The following is a 13,257-nucleotide window of genomic DNA, read 5'->3' as shown; positions in this document are numbered from 1 at the left end:
ACCACCAGGATCCCTTCCTCCACCGACACAGGGCCGCAACCCACGGCAAACGGGTTGGTGGACCAAATATTCCCCCGGGTCCACAACGGGGGTGTCGGTGAGCTCTTGGCATTACCCAGCACCCACCACGAGGTGCCGCAAAACGCAGACCTATGACAGCGGCAGTGTTACCAGAGACCATGGGCTTAGGTATTTGTGAGTCATTCTAGTATGGACTGATAACCCAAGCAGGTATAACCGATATTCACGTAATTTGTTAATACCTAGCTGTGTGTCCCACTTCTTTTGAATCAGGCCTCGGATATATGTTCTAATTACAGCTTCATAATCAGAGTATGGGGTACGAAGTGGTGTCACAGATGTGTTGAGTGCTGCCTTAGCAGCAAAATAAGCCATTGTGTTCTTAGATATTCCAACATGGCTGGGTAACCAACCAACAAAAGACGATATCCGTGATCTGATGGATCTAGGACAGTTTATGCACTAACAGTCATTCTAATGCGCCCCTAAGCCTGTAACCAAAGTCTTAATGAACACGATAAACACATTATCTCTGATCGGGTTGGATCCAGTCTCAGTATCAGTCCCCCCTTGCTAAATGCATTCTCTCCAATTATATTTTGAATTTCTAACAAGAGACGACGGAGAGTTCCTGACTCGACAACACAGAGCCAAATGACTGGTGTGAGCCAAGCGACTTCGACGTTGGCAACGGCTTGACTGGGAACGGGTCATGTTTTTTTCCGACGAGTCAGTTTTGTGTCTTCAGGAACGTTAGTCAGCAGTATGTGGACCGAGGAGTTTTTGAACGTTTTGCACAAAGTGAGTGAGTTAATATTTAACGTCACATTGGCAATATTTCAGTCATATCGTGACGAGAACATGTAACACTGAAATGCATTATGTGTGTCATAAAACAGCTGTGGACAAAGGACAGTAAAACAACTAGCATATCACAATTAGCATTAAATGAAGCGTGGAAAGCTACAACTAATATCATTACATGTATATGGATAATACAATATGAAAACAGACTATAGATCGCCAGCACCTCAAGGTAGACCACCCTACAGGGACCATAGGGACTTACTGTACCTTTGCTACCTGCATGGACCGTGGTTGGATTTACACCATCCCTTCAGCCGCTGCCGAGTGTTAGTAATGCTAGCCAAAATTAAAATATTAAGGAAACTGTGATTAGTCGAATGTTTGGGGACTTAATGCTTAAAGGGTTCGCTCGCCATGCTGAAGACGAGTGTTCTATTCCCGTCATCAGCACAGCTTGAGAAGTCCATTTCTGGTCTCCCCTGTCTTTATATTGCTTGGATATAGTTAAAAGCTTTGTGAAACTTTACTCGTTCACTCACACAATATGGTTTACTGGAAGAGTCAAAATACACAACACTTGATTTGTGGACTGATTTGGCCACACATGTATGATCCTACGTTAGGATAGGGCTAGTAGGTAGATGTGACTGTGTAGAATCTACGATTCTGTGTTCTGCCTACACTGAAGGCGTGCCTCTCTGCTATCACCACCGGTACCGAGGAAGGGTGTACCACCGGATCCAAAAGGCCGCTCTTGTGACTGATACTGACGCGATAAAAAGCCACTGCCAAATGTAAGTATCATTTTTATTGAGCACGTGTTTCAGAACATAATCACAGATACAATGTTGTTGTTTGTTATTGCAGAATATGTGTTCTTTAAATTCATGGCTACATATTACATACCTACTGATGATGTAAATCCAGCTGGAGTTCAGGCAAGTAGCACAAATTTCTTACCGATCTGTATAGCTCGTTTGACACAAAAGCGGAAGGATGAATTGCAGTCTAACTCGAAAGTTAGTAAAGTTTACATAAAACACTCGATGGCAGGAACATCATACCAAATCTGTGAGTTTTATGCAGAATTTTTATTCTAACAATAAACAGGTTGTTTCATTGAGTATTTTATGTTTATTAGTTTTTGAGTTAGATTGAAGTTCATTGGTCCACTTTTCGACTAAGTGGACTATAGTCGATATTTTATTGTATAACGTTTTAAGGTAACACGCCAGTTTTAAGTATAAATTTGTAAATGCCAGGTAATTTTACTGTCCTTGTCAGGTGTTTATGTTGCTTACGTTTGTATTAATGCATAACTCTCTCGTCACCACATCACTGACTTGCTATCAGCTGTGACTTTCAATTACAACTCACTGTTAATACCACTGTTCCTGAGAGAGTGCATTTCCCACAATTGGCACATCACCTCAGTCCGTTGGGCATATGTTCGGCAAAGTATGAAATATTGTAGAAAACATAAACTTCTCAGCTCTTTACTCTTACATCCTTAGTATTAACATCCATAGATGATGTTTAGAGTCATAATTACATACTTAGACATAAAAGAGTCCTTTGATCGGCGTAAAGCACATAAAGCAAGTTGTTCCAGAATGTGTTATATGTCGTTTCAGGTGGGAATGCTGCTCACCACGTGACGTTTGCGCTGACTTCACTGATCGTTTCGGTTCTGATGCACATGTTCCAGTCACGCCTGTCAATCTGACCCTTTCACGCACCAGTTTGTTCACTGTTCTCAATCTGTATGTTATGATTTATCAACTTGCCCCTTTGTCACTCCTATTTGTTCAAAATTCTCATGATTTACCCTCTCTGATTTAGCTTATTGACATTCTTGTTTGTTCGAAGATAACCCATCGCTGCTGTGATTTATCAATTTCGCGCTCCTGTGCATTCGGCATTCTTGTAAGTGTATCTCGTGTGGCATAATGCATATGCTATTTAAAATTTACACTTTTGATATCTCGTTCCAATTTCTATTATTACCAATATGTTTCCAACGTTCGTATTCAATTTTCATAGCAGAACGGTTTAACTGATTTGAGTATCGATCTGTGATTGTTTTCAAAGAGACTTTCCAAAATAATCAGAAAAGTTTGTATGACTGCTATGTATGACGTGGACTATATATCCTATATTTAACCACTGACAAACATTATGGCGTCATACAATTACTGTGATATCAGAAGAAGCATCTTTTGGTCAAGTTTGTGAACAAAGCATCTTGTTTGCTGTTGTTGGGTCCTCATAAATCTGATTGATCCACATATGACTCAACCCTTGTATTCTACCCCTCTAGAGATGTGTTTAGAAAACCCTTCATGGTTGTTCCACTGAAATACATATAACACAGTTCACGGAAAGGTCCTGGGTGTTTGTTTTTCCTTCTCATATTATATTTGCGTTTCTAAATAATGTTGTACAGTAATATCGATAAATTATATAGTTCATGTCACGACATGGCTGCAATATTGTCGATGTGACGATAAATTCTAACTCACTCACCACCAAAAGGCTTCGAATAATCTGTCTTCACACACATTGTCCACTCTTTTAATCTTGTGACAGAAACTGTGAACACAGGACGGAAGAAACAAAACAAACATATTACGAGAGCTTCGAACGCTGAAAAGTTAGATGACCAGAGATGAGTGTCATAAAATTCGATATGTGGGAGATTGAACAGGAGTCGGAGTAAGGTAGAGGTAGGCGTACATAACATCAAGTCAGTAGTAAGTATTGTAGTAGTCGTTTTGATGTTTAACGCCGTAGTTGGCCATATTCCTGCTATTTGGCGGTAGTCAGTACATAAACGAGTCTGGACCAGACAGTCCAGTGATCAACAGCGCAACCATCAAGTTGGGATACGATGGCATGTTTCAACCAAGTCTAAGTACCCAATCCCATTAGTCGCCTCAAACTATAAGGATGGGTCCCTGAGGACCAACTCAAACCCGTTTCTGCATGGGTACCAATATGTAAGAGGTAATTTACAAACGCAAGACGTTGGAGGAAGTATACTACCGACAAGAAATAAGGGAACTAATGAAATAATAGCGAATTTGAAACTGCTTTAAATATCCACTAAATCAAGTTTAGGCGTCAAGTTCAATATCTGGTGTGTCCACCATGTTGGGCAACACATTCACGGCACCTTGATGGCATGCTGTTAATCAATTTCCGGATGGTTGCCCGTGGTATTGCCCGCCATTTCTCTTGGAGAGCTGCACCAAGCTGGGCCAGGTTGGCGGGTCCTGGGTCCCTGGCGTACACCCTTCGACAAAGAACATCCCAGAGATGTTCAATTGGGGACAGGTGTGGGGACTTAGAGGACCAGTCCAATGTATGGATACCTGCTTGTCGGAGATAAGCAGAGACAATTCGGGCCCGATGTGGTCTGGCATTATCATCTTGGAATACAAAATTTCGTATCGATGACCAGTCATGGCTCCGTTAATGATGACCAAATCTGATCCGTGTGTCCATATCGATCATGGTCAAGAATTGCTGCACTGGCATATCGCTCCCCGCTCCGACGCCAACAACGTTTTCTGCCATCTGTGAATCGTAGGCAAAACCTTGACTCATCAGAGAACATGGTGTAACGCCAGTGGCGCATAGCCCGTCCCTGATGCTACCTAGCCTATGCCAATCTTTGGCGCTTATGGTGAGCTGAAAGGGTGACACCCTTAAAAGGCCGTCTTGCTTTCAGACGAGCTTGATAGAGTCGGTTTTTAACGGTTGAGGTTGAAATGCGTCTTCCAGTGAGTGTGCGGAAATCTCTATTGATGGCAGGGGCCGATTTAAACCTATCGCGTAGAGCAATTAACGGAATGAGACGATCCTGTCGTGGTGTCGTTGATTTTGGTCTACCACGCCCAGGTCTCGTTGCAACCCCACCCGTTTGACGGTACTTATCCCACAGGCGTGAAATTACACTTTTTGATTTACCCATCTGCCGGGCAACTTCACATAATGATGTCCCCTCTCTATCATCCCCACAATTCTCCATTTTGTTGTTTCACCGAGATACTGCCTCGGAGGCATTTCGGTCAGTAAGAGTCAAACTCTATTGCATTAGTGATTGCGACTTCTCCAGTACATTTACAGGAGTTAACTTCTGTATGCACGTGTAGCACGTGCTGGACATGCATTATGCGAAATTCCATTGTCACTTGATGTTGCGTTTGGGAGATACGCCACGATAACGGACCCTGTCACAGTCAAAGTCATCTACATTCAATGTCGTGGTTCCCTTATTTTCTGTCGGTAGTATATATTGTATTAAACTGTAGTGAAGAAAGACAGAAAGCTATACTCCTTTTTCTACAATTCACTATGAGTGTCCATTTCCTCTTCCACTCTACAGCCACAGACAGATTGAAGCGATTAATCTACACTCAAAACCGAAAAGACGAAAGGCCAGTCTGTCCAGTCACTTAATATCGAGTGATAGAATATTTAAGTTGGAAGGTTTGGAATAATTAGTAATTTTAGTGCTGTCACGTTTTCACTACCAAGTTGAACTTAAACGATAGTTCAATAAAGAGTCTAAATCTACCCCCCTAAAACCACTAGTCATTGGATAAACACAGGTTCTGGATCCAATACGGCTAGCGCTAGCATTTTAGTTTCCATCCTTGGTATATCAGTAGATATAGACTTGTCACTAATTAAGATACTTTGTAACTGATCATATTCTTGCATGAACAGAAGCTGTTTCTAGTGTATTCAGCTATGTTACTGAAAACTAAAATTGTACACATGGGATGAGAGTATAGGTATGAGAGGTGTTATTCACGTCAGTTTTGCTGTGGACCTTTTCTATCTGGGACTTGTTCTATCCCAGGTTCAATAAATACAACCCGTAACTGCCTATTTCTTTTAAAGTCACTGCCATTTACTGGATCTCACCTGGAACCACATCGAAAAATGTCATTGGTGTGCAGAAATATTGAATGTCTACGAAATTCCTGACCACCATCTACTGTTTTGGAGAGACTTTCTCTTTGTTGCTAAAGATACTTCTGAACGTTACTTCCTATGCTGGTTCATCCCCGAGTATTTCTGTCACCGTCACTATATGCAGATCCTTTACCCAAATGGTCCAGCACACTTTTTCAATTTCTCCAATTCTAATATCTTGTGAGCGATGGGTCCAATCCAGAATTCGAAGCCACACGCTCGGAATCTGTCACCGCATCACCAGCACACAGTTATGGCTTGAACAAAAATGAAGTCTGAAACCAAATACTTTGTATATCCCTCCGAATACGAAGACAGCAGTCGAGTGTTTCACTGAACGGGTGATGATTGCTCAAGGCTTCATTAAGTAACGTTCCAGATATACAAGGACAAAATGTATACAATCAGGGAGTGAGTGAGTTAAACCTTGAAGTCACATCGGCAGTATTTCAGCCATATCGTGACTAAATCAGTACAGTCAGGGAACACTGCCATCGTGTCACAACGTATTCAGTTTAGCCTATCCTTACTATGCACTGCATATCAGAACGTTTCACAAGTCCACTTGGTTGTCACTGCGTCGTAAAATCTCTCTATTTGTAAGGCAGGTCCCACTGTAATTCAAAAGAAATCTCCTCCAACATATGGACATGTACATTTTATATGTATTCAGAAGAAGAAATATCGTTCTTGTTTAGTCAAGATTCGAATACTTGATATTCCGACTAAGGGATTCATTTACCAGCTTTTCAATATCCCGCGGTTTCTACTCATTAGCAGAACGCCACCTTTGACGATACCCTCTGTTGAGCTTAGTGTCCTGATTCTTAGAGTCGCATCCACAGATTTCACATCAGTTCATCTCATTCGACATACACCATATGCACTGTGCTTCACGTACAGTATGCGTTTCTACGTTCCGTGACAGAAGTTGCACAGAGATTATGTTTCTGAAGTGACACTTTCCTGAATAAATTCTTCCTAGAAATAAATACCAACATGATACCCATTTGCCCTACAATGTATGTATGTAATGTATTTTCCCCCATTAAGACGTAGAGTACACATACGGAGCCCAGGATATAATGTTAAATATATTTACATATTCAAACAGTCTCTGGAATAGACACTGACATGATCACAGCTTCACAGATAAAAGAGGGTTTTGAGTTTCTAAGGACTGATGCATTTTGCTCTAATGTCACTAAATAAAGCCCACTCATACAGTAACATGTGTTTAATGAGTGCTCTGATTCCACATGAAAGGGTGCTAATCTTGAATTCATCATCATCACAAACCTCGAATTTTATAAAACTTTCGGTGGTCATTTTGCCACGAGTGTGAGTCTGTCGATGGTTCTATGCATTGACCAGTTCCTAAAGGTGATGGCCGTTTATGGATGTGGAGAGCGAAACGAGAAAATAACTGTTGAACTCGCTCTGTGATGCTCTGTGTCACGTCACGTACAGTCACGTTGCTGCTACAATAATGGTGCACTCTCAGTCACCAAAGCATCACTGTCAAGAATCGATTCCGGAGATGCTAAGTACACAAATACCAGTGAGCAGAGTTACACCGAATCTACTGATCATAGTGTGTCCCATGTCTGTCTAGTCTGTGTATAACGTATAAATCAGGTAAGATACCACTCCATGTGAGCAAACCAGACGTTCCTGATCAGCGAACGTGGAATGGGTAGATTCCATCTGTATCTTACCCACTTATTATGAATGCTAGCCATATAATATTTCATTGTATTCTCATTTCCCCTAAGAACGTCCGGTGGACACAAAACCCTTTCCACAAACAGTAGAAGTCTTTTGCAAAAGCAGAGTCGATTCTACTGTTGTTACAGCATTATAATAAACGATTTCAGTCAGCAGTAGCTCTACGATGTTGTTTGTAAATAGTTTGGTTCAGACAATCCAATGATCAGATATATATGTTTCATTGGATACAAATCAAATGATCATCTTAGCGTGAAGTAGTGAGTGAGTGAGTGAGTTAATATTTAACGTCACGTCGGCAATATTGCAGCCATATCGTGACGAGAACATACGAGCCATAAAAAGGAATATATATGCATATTATGAAGAAACTGTCGACGAAGGATAGTAAAACAACTAGACGTTCGCAGTTAGTATTTAAAACTAGCGTGGAAGCTTAAAAACTAATATTATCACTATTTGGACAGTAGGCACCCGTGGCGAGCCACCTCCTCGTTCTGAGTGAGTGAGTGAGTGAGTTTAGTTTTACGTCGCACTTAGCAATATTCCAGCTATATGGCGACGGTCTGTAAATAATCGAGTCTGGACCAGACAATCCAGTGATCAACAACATGAGCATCGATCTGCGCAATGGGGAACCGATGACACGTGTCAACCAAGTCAGCGAGTCTGACCACCCGATCCCATTAGTCGCCTCTTACGACAAGCATAGTCACCTTTTATGGCAAACATGGGTTGCTGAAGGCCTATTCTACCCCGGGACCTTCACGGGTCTCCTCGTTCTGGGTGCTGTGTAACGCTAAGTGTTCACCGACCCCCGTTGTGGACCCGGGTGAATATTTGGTCCCCCAACCCGTTAGCCCTGGGTTGCGGCCCTGTGTCGGTGGAGGGAGCGATCCTGGTGGTTGAGGGTAACAGGGGCCAGTGACCGTGTTCCTCTTGCTCAGCACACCACTTTGGCCCTGACTTCACCTAGACGGGAGGTTGAATGGGCCCGATTCAATCAATGAGTGAGTGAGTGATTAAGTTGATATTTAACGTCGCATCGGCAATATTTCAGCCATATCGTCCGATTCAATCAATCGGCTGGTCACGCTACGCCCTGTGCATAGAAATTGCTTACACTTTGCACTCACATTTTTGGGTATTGGTCATTTTAAAATCTAGTATACAAATTGTTGATACATTTACTTACGTAGAGTCCTATGCCAGATCGTGGTGGCTCATGGGTCAATCTGGTTATATAGACCTCTGAAGTCCGTGTTGTTAAGAACAGTGTCATGGACCGAACCAGTCTGACACTTATTCTTTAAGATACCATGGCTTTTCACGTCTCTATTTTCTGTAACCCTGGTGTTGTAGTCTGGTTTCCACTGCTGTACCGTCCTTGTTGACACTCCATGGCGGGTGGGGGGCAGGGTTGTTGAATTACACTAATACACCATGGCTAAACACGCTCATTCTGGTTCATCTAAAACGAGCAAACATCGTCATATGAAGAGATATCTACTTTCAAAACGGATTTTTTGGTCATAGAAAGTTCTGATGGAAATCCTTTAGAGATCAATCTTTTTCCCGTTGCCAAGGGCATCCAAGGCATCTGTGGAGAGGTAAAAAACGTCACACGTTTACGAAATGGTTCTCTTTTAATTGAATGTTTACGTAGGCAACAATCTGTCAATCTGTTGGGATTAAAGCAGTTTGTAAACAGCCAGGTTGTTGTTTCTGTTCACAAAACTCTCAACACCTGTAAAGGTATTGTTAGAGACGGGGCACGTTGTTTGTACTATGTGACAGAAGATGACATTGTGGCAGAACTGAAAGATCAGGGAGTTACTTCTGTTAAATGTTTCAGCAGAAAACATGAATCAACTTTAGTCAAAACAAATACCTACCTCTTCACGTTTGGTCTGACAACTCTTCCAAAATTCATAAAGACTGAGTATGGTAATATTGGATTGGAGGTATATGTACCAAATCCACTCCGGTGTTACAAATGTCAAAAGTTTGGACATGGTGCTAGATCTTGCACAGGTAAATCAGTATGCTCACGCATGAGGTGGTGGAAACCATGAAGGCACTGAATGTACTAATGCCATAAAGTGTGCCAACTGCAGTGGTGAGCATATGGCATCATCGAAAACGTGTCCACAATTTGAGTATGAGAACAAAATCTTAAAACTGAAATGCAATATTAATATCTCGTACTTCGAAGCAAAGAAACTGATTCAGGCTCAGTCAAAACCAGCAACAGTTCCTACCTATTCTGCTACAGTGTCTTCTCCAGGTCCCTCTTCTGTCAAAAAGCTACCTCCGTTTCAACATCTTGTCGGACTAAAATATCTTGGATAAAGGACTCTTACCTAACCTTAGATGATACGAATCACTCATCACAAGACTGTCAGCGATCATCAGCCTCTCAAACTGAGAACTACCAGCCAGGATAAATATCTGATGTTATTTTAACTCCAGATACTCCGAGCGTTGATAAACTCACAAATAAAGAATAGGAAAAGTTGAGAAGAAAGGCCAGAGCCCTTCAGCATTTAGAAGAATCTTCTCATTTAACCCCTTCTGTGGCGGTTCAAAATCTGTTCGAACCGCTTGACATGGAGATAACTCTGTCACAAACAGGGTGTAGGAGTAGCGCTGCCACGCGCTCTCGATCTCCAGTTGAAGCACCTTAAGCAGTTTTATGAAATTAATACAATGGAATTGCAGAGGCGTCAGGAACAATTTTAACGACTTACAGTGATTATCACAAGATTTTATACCATCAGCTTTTAGTCTACAGGAGACATACCTGAAAAGTACAGATAAAAAAATTTGAATTGCGTCGGTACAATTCTTTTCATGCATTCTCCCCACCAGATGGCAAAGCCACTTGCGGTGGTTATATACTCGTGAGGCAGGGTGTTATTCATAGTCCAGTTCCTCTTAAAACCAATCTTCAGGCTGTTGCCGTCCGTGTTACTCTTCAGACAACCTTTATGCTTTGCCCTTTGTATATTTCCCCTTCTTTAGATCTTCAGCAGTCCGATCTTCAGAATCTATTTGACCAACTTCCCAAACCCTCTATAATTATGGGTGTTCTTAACGGTCATAAGCCTTTGTGGGGAAGTGCGAATATTAACAATAGAGGCAAAATCCTTGAAGACTTCACTTCTAACAATAATCTATGCCTATTAAATGATGGATCAGCCACATATTTACATCTTGGAACTGGAACGTATTCTGAACTTGACTTATCACTCTCAGATCCAAATATTTATAACGAGTTCTAATGGTCGGTCCATGAGGACCTTTGTGGTAGTGACCACTTTCCGACAATTCTCTCAATTCAACTCAAATCCGACTGATGACTTACCTGCAACAAGGTGGAATTTTAATAAGGCTAACTGGCCTTTATTTCAAACACTATGTACCAAAAAATTGAAATCTGACATTTTTATAAATGCTCCTGATCCTATTCAGTTGTTCTCGGATACACTGCATGATATCGCTGATGAAACAGTTACTGTTCCCAAGTCCTCTGCTAAGCCTCATTGCCGTAAACCATGGTTTTCTGATGACTGTAAACAGACAAGGAAGAGTAGGAAAAAGGCAGAGAAGTACTTTCGACGACATCCTACACTTCACAATTTAAATAATGTAAAAAATAAATAATGCCAAGGCTCGGCGTACTGTTAAAGTAAGTAAACGTTTGCCTTGAAAGACCTTTGTGTCAAAAATTAATTCACGTACACCAATGACGAAGGTGTAGAACATGATACAGAGAATCAAGGGCAAAGGTAGAAATTCTAGTGTTCATCATCTTAAAGACGGACATGATATGTTCACAGATAAAATTGACATTGCCAACAAGTTGGATGAAACTTTAGCTACTCACTCTTCTTCATCAAATTATCTTCCTAAGTTTCAGAGATATATAAGTCATCAAGATAAGCTGAAACTCAACTTTCATTCCGAAAATGGCGACTATAATGAAGTATATCCTGCTTGACTGTGTTGAGTATTCCATCACAAGGGATCAGTATTTTAATTCACTCACTATGCAGGATCTATTTACTAATTCCAGCTCTCATTTAATTATTGCTTTTTGAAAAGAATTAGATTTGCTATCAGAATTGTAAATAATTAAATAATCAAATTAAGTGGCTGTGCCGTCGAGGTGGGTTGAAGTATTGTAAAATATTGTCCTGCTGAGAGGGTACGTAAGTCCAAAAATGTAAATTTAGTATGACTTTTAATCGTAGTATATTTGTTGTTTTTAATAATGGCTAAATTTCAGTATAAGCGCCAGCAGCTGAGGGGATGGTGTAAATCCATGTAAATCCATGCAGGTAGCAAAGGTACTGTAAGTCCCCATGCTCCCTAGTATGGTGATCTACCTTCAGTTGTTGGCGATCTACATCCCGCATTTTATATTGTATTGTCCAAATAGTGGTATTTGTTTTAACTCTAGCTACACACTAGTTTTAATTGCAACTGTGATGTTCTAGTTGTTTTACTGTCCTTTGATGACGGGTTTTTAAAATGTATACATATTTCATTTCAGTATCAAAATGTTCTCGTCACGATATGGCTGAAATATTGCCCATGTGACGTTAAATTGTAACTCACTCACTCACTATTTGGACAGTACAATGTAAAACAGGCCATAAATCGCCATCAACAGAAGGTAGATCACCATACTAGGGACCATGGGCACTTTCAGTACCTCTGCTACCTGCATGGTCCCTAGCTGGATTTACAACCTCCCCTCAGCTGCTGGCGACTGTATGCAAGATTAGCCACAATTAAAATGACACATGTTCTACGAATGGAAGATTAAATCTGACTTCAACTGTTTTTGGACCCTCTCAGGGAGAACAATAATTTTACATTACTTCAACCCCCTTCGAGGATACAGCCACTAACAATCTTAGTTGCTAATTCAACTTCTGATCATAAAACATTTATCTATTTACAAGTCATGCAACAGGTCTAATTCTTTTAAAAACGAAATGATTAAATGAGAACTAACATTACTATAAAGATCCTTCATAGTAGATGGAATGTTCAACACAGTCAAGCAAGACATGCTTGACTGTGATTCTTTCATCACAAGGGATACAAAATGGAGGATCTTCACCTTTAAGCAAATATTCATGTGTATATCGTGTGTGGCCAATACGACATCGTCGCATGATGACCTCCTCAAATCAGGACTGACAACCCAAGTAGGTGTAACCAATGTAGGGTTTTATTTTATGTAATTTGCATTGTTGATACCTACTTGAGTGTCCCACCTCTTCTGCATCGGATCACGCATGTAAGACCTAATGATACCTTTATAATCAGTGTATGGAAACAGAATTGGCGTCACAGATTTGTTGAGTGCTGCTTTAGCAGTAAGGTCAGCCATTTGTGTTACCAGAAATGCCAACGTGGCTTGGTAACCAACAAAAGACGATGTCGTATTGGCCAGTAGCAAGGTCATTATACAATTCAATAATTTCCATCCAAAGTGGATGTTTACAAGTAGCATTTTCAATCGCCTGAAGGCAAGAAAGAGAGTCTGAATAAATTATATATTGTTTACGTTTAGGGTGTCTTTGAATATATTTAAGAGCCGTTAATATGGCGTTTGCTTCTGCAGTAATAATAGAGCTGTTACCTGGAATTCTAGAAGATATTGTTCTGGATCCAGTGGCACAAGCTACTCCACCACCG

This window comes from Haliotis asinina, chromosome 14 (genome assembly GCF_037392515.1).
Source record: "Haliotis asinina isolate JCU_RB_2024 chromosome 14, JCU_Hal_asi_v2, whole genome shotgun sequence".
NCBI lineage: Eukaryota > Metazoa > Mollusca > Gastropoda > Lepetellida > Haliotidae > Haliotis > Haliotis asinina.
This window is presented reverse-complemented; position numbering follows the sequence as displayed.